The sequence below is a fragment of the Mauremys mutica genome, chromosome 7, assembly GCF_020497125.1.
Source record: "Mauremys mutica isolate MM-2020 ecotype Southern chromosome 7, ASM2049712v1, whole genome shotgun sequence".
NCBI lineage: Eukaryota > Metazoa > Chordata > Testudines > Geoemydidae > Mauremys > Mauremys mutica.
The window spans coordinates 30,994,098-31,000,097 of record NC_059078.1 but is presented as its reverse complement, the minus strand read 5'-3'; positions in this window follow the sequence as shown (position 1 = coordinate 31,000,097).

Genomic DNA, 6,000 nt, shown 5'->3' with positions numbered 1-6,000 from the left:
TTTTGAGCTTTTTTTTATTGCAAATGACATTACAGAAGCGAAGAAGGTGCCAATATTCTTAAGTGTTGTAGGGGCTAAAACCTACTCCCTGCTACGCAGCTTACTACACCCTGTTAAGCCAGCAACTAAATCTTACAGTGACATTGTGGAAATCCTGGTGTTGGTGGCACCAGGCATGACCCAGTGTTGACAGAGGGGTGGAAAATGACAGTGCCAATGAAGGCTCCCTGTATTAGGCCTCTGCTTGTCCGAACCGCGTCCATGTTTAGACTTTAATTAACCCCACAGGCTAGATGGAAAGAATGGAATGTGTGGCAACTAGTTATCAGTACCAGGAGGCAATTATACAGCCTGCTTGCACCTGGCTAAAGGGAGTGAAACAGAATGACCGGTCAAGAAAAGTTACTAACGAGATAATATGTTTTTTGCCAAGTATGATCTAACCTGTTTAGAGTAATTGCTGCTTCATAATGTATTTGCTGTATGGGAACTGAAAAGGAGGGAGAAGGGGGGGGGAGGGGGGAGCTGGACATTGGGGGTAATAGACATGCTTAGCTAAGATCATGTATAAAGACAGAGAGCTGTTTGTCTGGGGTGTGCTTGATCTGAGACGTGGTCTCCGAGCACGCGCTTTGAGATCTCAAATAAACTTTTTTTTTTGCTTCTCCACCCTGGTGTGTCTAATTGGAGCGAGGCACTCCGGGCAACGAATCACTGTTGCTGTAGCCTCAGGCCTTGTGCCGGCAACAGTTTTGGCGTCCCTGGGTGGACTTGAGGCTAAATTTAGCCTTGCCCGGGCCCCTCCTGGAGGTCGACGGATTGCGGCGACGACCGATGCCTAGCGCGCACTGGTGACTTCATCGGGGGCCTCGGCGGAGACGCGGTGTGGTCGACCCCGGAGGGCACTACGGTGCAACACGCTCAGATAGTGGAGAAGCAGCTACGGGCGACGGTGGGGAACCAGTCTCGTGGATAAGGTAGGAACAGTCCAGTGCTGTTAACCTTTTGTTTGCCTGTTAAGACCTGGGGACGCCCAGTGTCTTCCCATAGGTATGGGGCAGGGACAGAGTACAGGCAGGGTACGGTGTACACCCTTAGAATGCATTCTGATGAATTGGAAAGTGTTTGAAAAAGATCCATTGACTAAAAGTAAACTGAAAAGATTCTGTACAGTAAACTGGCCTCAGTATCAGCTAGAGGGCCAGGAAAGGTGGCCACCGGAGGGATCACTTAATTAGAACACGATCCTTCAATTAGCTTTGTTTTGTCAGCGAATGAATAAGTGGAATGAATTTATGTATGCACAGTTGTTTATGTTGTTGAGAGATAGGTCAGATCTGTTGCAAGAGTGTAATCTGACTCCGACAGGCTCGGCAGTCACTGTTAGTTCCCCGAACCCCTCCCCGGTTGTAATGGCAGAGTCGGTGTCCCCTTCGGCTCCTACACCCCCACCGTATAAAGACCAGGTGCCTCAGGTTTCAGAGATTGCTCCTTCAGTGGGATTTTATCCGTTGATTACTGAGACTGTGGTGGCTCGCCCGGGAGCAGAGGGGCGCCGGGCCACTACTATGCTAGTTTACTCACATGTGCCTTTTAACCCAGTGGACTTAGCAGCCTTTAAGGCACAGGCAGGGGAATTCTCCACGAATCCCAGCAAGTTTATTTCGGTTTTTGAGGGATGTTTTGCCAGTCACAAGCCTGACTGGGATGACTGTAATATCCTTATGAGGACCCTGTTGTCTGAAGTGGAGAGGAATCAGGTTATAGCTAAGGCAAGAGAAGAAGCACAACTAAGGCATGATCGGGATCCAGCTAATGTTGCCACTCCTGCCAATATGGTCCCCCTAGCAGATCCTGGGTGGAATCCTAATGATCCTAATGGTCAGACCCGCCTCACTGTGTACAAGGAGTTGCTCTTGCTAGGACTCCGACGCTCAGCTGTTCGCCATAACAATTGGGCCAAGCCTTATGAGCTCATACAGGAGCCTAAGGAAAGTCCGGTCGCTTTTCTGCAGCGCATCCGGGATGCCATTCGGCAAAACACTAACGCAGACCCTGATAATGCAGCAACTGAGGCAATTATAAAAGGTATCTTTACCAGCCGTGCTGCCCCTGACATTAAAAGGAAATTGCAGAAAAAGGAGGATTTGATGGGCATGTCTGTGGCACAGATTTTGGAAACTGCAAACAGGGCTTACAGCCTTAGAGAGGGAGAGAAGGAAAAAAGGCAAGTGAAGATGATGGTTGCAGCAGTACAGGCCAGTGACAAGAGGAAGTTTCAGGAAGGAGGTGGAAGGGGCCGGGGGATGAGAGCTCGTGGACGTGGGCGCCCTGGCTCACAGGAAAGGCGTTTGGGTCGCAATCAGTGTGCCATATGCCGGAAGGAGGGACACTGGAAAAATGAGTGCCCCGAGAGGGAAGATACCCCTATGATGGCAGCAGAGAATCAAGACTAGGGGTGTCAGGGGAGACGGACTATCCTGCCCCCGGAACCCCGAGTAAAAATGCGGGTGGGAAATTCTGAAATAGACTTTTTAGTAGGCTCTGGAGCAGCTCGAACCGCTGTAAATCAACCCCTCCAGCTGCCTGTGGCAGATTCCCTCACTGTGGTCGGCGCCACAGGAAAAGGAATCAAATGTCCAGTGTATGCCCCAGCAGAATGTGCTTTGGGAGACAGAACTCTCTCCCACAAGCTGGTTTACCTCCCCGACTGCCCAACGCCTCTACTGGGACGGGATCTGCTTTGTCGCTTAGGTGCCACCCTGCACTTCACCCAAGATGAAATCACCCTCACCTTGCCCCCAGAGAATGCCTGGATAATGACTCTTGCAGTTGAGCCCTCAGCCATGCAAGCCCCAGAGTGGAGCCAGTGGGAGGACCAGGTTTTTCCTCTAGTATGGGCATCGGGGGTCCCAGGAAAGGCAGTACATCACACCCCCATTAAAGTTCAGCTCCTGCCAGGAAAAAGTCCGGTGCGGATCAAGCAGTATCCGATAAAGAGGGAGGCCAGAGAAGGGCTGCAGGAAACTATAAATCAGTTTCTGAAGTACGGGGTACTGCGAGAATGCCAGTCAGCCTGGAACACCCCCATCCTGCCTGTTCGAAAGCCCAATGGCACCTATCGGCTGATCCAGGACCTGAGGGCAGTTAATGAACGGGTTAAGACTCTGCACCCCCTTGTTCCAAACCCATATACACTGTTGGCATCTATAGGAGGGCAGTACACCCACTTTTCAGTCCTAGACCTGAAAGATGCTTTCTTCACAATTCCGGTCGACACACAATCTCAGGAGATTTTCTCCTTCGAGTGGGAAGACGACCGAAGGGTTAAAAAGCAGTTTTGCTGGACTGTGTTAGCCCAGGGATTTAAGAACTCCCCTACGCTGTTCGGCCAGGCTCTGGCCAAAGACCTGGAGGAGTGGAATACTCCGGACGGGATTCTCCTCTTGCAGTATGTGGACGACCTGTTAATTGGGGCGGTGGGATTAACCCCTTGCCTCCACGCCACTGTGAGCCTCCTGAACTTTGTTGGACTCAGAGGATACCGGGTAGCTCAGAGCAAGGCTCAAATTGCCCTCTCAGAAGTACAGTACTTAGGATTTCACATAAGACAGGGGGAGAGACAGCTTTCAAACGAGAGGAAGGAAGCAATCTGTCAAATTCCTGTCCCAAGCAATCATAAACAGCTCAGGGCTTTTCTGGGCATGGCAGGCTTTTGCAGAATATGGATCCCAGAGTTCGGACTGTGGGCTAAGCCCTTGTATGAATGTGTTAAGGGAATGGATCACGACCCCTTTCACTGGTCCTCAGAAGCTGACAAGGCATTTAAAGTATTAAAGAGAAAGCTAATGGAAGCCCCGGCACTCGGTCTCCCAGACATCTTTAAGCCGTTTCAACTGTATGTGCATGAAAGGAAGGGAGTGGCTCTAGGGGAATGCTTACAGCTCAGGGGTCCCCGGTCAAGCATGGGACACAGATTCTCCGGCTTCTGGAAGCGGTGCAGCTCCCCTCAGAGGTAGCAGTGGTGCACTGCAAAGCTCATCAACGAGAAGACCAGGACGTAGCCAAGGGCAACGCCAGGGCCGACAGGGAAGCCAAGCGCGCTGCCACCCTGGAACCATTGGAAGCTGAGGAGGCCCATGTGCATGCCCTCATCCCATCAGTGGTAAGCTCCCAGCCCCTCAGTACTCTCGTGAAGAAAGGAATCTGGCCGACTCCCTTGGGCTCCAGGAAAAGGAGGGATGGCTCCACTCCACAGAAGGAAAAATCCTCCTACCTAAAAGCCTAATACGGCCAGTACTACAGAAACTACATCAGACCACTCACGCTGGAAGGGAGGCTCTCACCCAGCTTATGAATAAGTATTTTCTAACCTCTGGATTAAGACCCCTGGCTTCCCAGGTACAGGCTGAGTGTTTAGTCTGTCAAAAGAACAACCCTCGACCAGGAGTGTCAGTGCCACCAGCCACTCTGGAACCTACCCCAGGGCCAGGATTGGTGTGGCAAGTAGACTTCACTGAGTTCCCCCGGACCCAAGGGTTCAGGTACCTCCTTGTCATGGTGGATCGATTCAGCGGATGGCCTGAAGCCTTCCCATGCCGAAACAACACTGCCAGAACAGTGGCTCTCAAGTTTGTCAAGGAGATCATTCCTCGCTTTGGACTCCCCCAGTGGATGAAATCTGACAATGAAACACACTTCACATCGCAAGTCATTCAGGGGATTTCGGATGTTCTACAAATCACCTGGAAGCTCCACACTCCATGGCGACCACAGGCCAGTGGAGTAGTGGAACGTACTAATCAGACACTCAAGCGGCATCTCTCAAAGGTCTGCCAAGAGGCTTCTCTTCGGTGGCCTGATGCCTTACCCCTTGTTTTGCTCCGAGTTCGTGCTCTCCCAAAGGGCAGGTTAGGGCTTAGTCCCTTCGAGATTATGTTTGGGAGGGCATGGCCTATGAATGGTACACCGGTTCTGTTAGGGGAGTGGGAGGTAGGCTGCGGTTTCTTATCTCAGTACATGTGCTCTCTGTCTGCTGTTCTCTGTTCTCTCCACAGGTATACCAAAGATTTGCAGCCTCTCCCGCTGGATGCCCCTGTCCACTCCCTGCAGCCTGGTGACTCCGTTCTCGTTCGTACCTGGAAGGACGAGCCTCTCCAAGAGAAGTGGAAGGGACCTCACACCGTCCTGCTGATCACCCACACAGCAGCAAAGGTCGAGGGATACAAGAACTGGATCCACTACTCCCGTCTGAAAGCAGTGCCAGCTCCTGAACGGTGGACCGTCCAACCTGCGGAGAAGACTGCCAACGACGATCTGGGACTTAAGCTGTTATTCAGGCGACAGTAAGGCCTGCTGGGAATGCCCTGTGACCCCTTTGGACAGTTACAGCGCACTCCCCGTGAACACTCTGAGCGTTGGCTGTGTCTATTTTCACAGGGCCAGCCTAACCTGTGGGCTTGGTCCCTTTTGTTTTTAATCTGCTTGTTATTAGTAGTAGTAATTTTGTGGGTATTTGGGGAATTGTAATTGTTAGGCCTTAGGATCACTTGCCCAGTATGGATCCAGGCCTAGGGTTTGCCACAATGTTACTCTTTGCTATGGAAACACATCCTGTCAGCCGAACAGGCTTTTGAGGAGTGGAAGGCCCAGGAAAGGGAACCCACAATTTTTGATTCCCTTTGGAGTTGGTTGCCCAACCTAGGAGGACTGGGAAGTGGCCTTGTGCGTCTCCTCCTCACAGGTGTGATACTATGCCTGGTCACCCTCCTCCTGCTTGCTTGTTTTAAACTGCTCCTCCGTAAACTTTGTACCCCCCGTGCCCCGAAGGTCCCTATGTACCCTCTCATTGACAGCCCCAGCTCCATAGAACTCAATTACGTTTTGTCCACAGTATATGAGAACACTCAGCCAAAGGTTTGTTGAGTATTCTCAAAGGAGGGAATTGTTGGTGGCACCAGGCATGACCCAGTGTTGACAGAGGGGTGGAAAATGACAGTG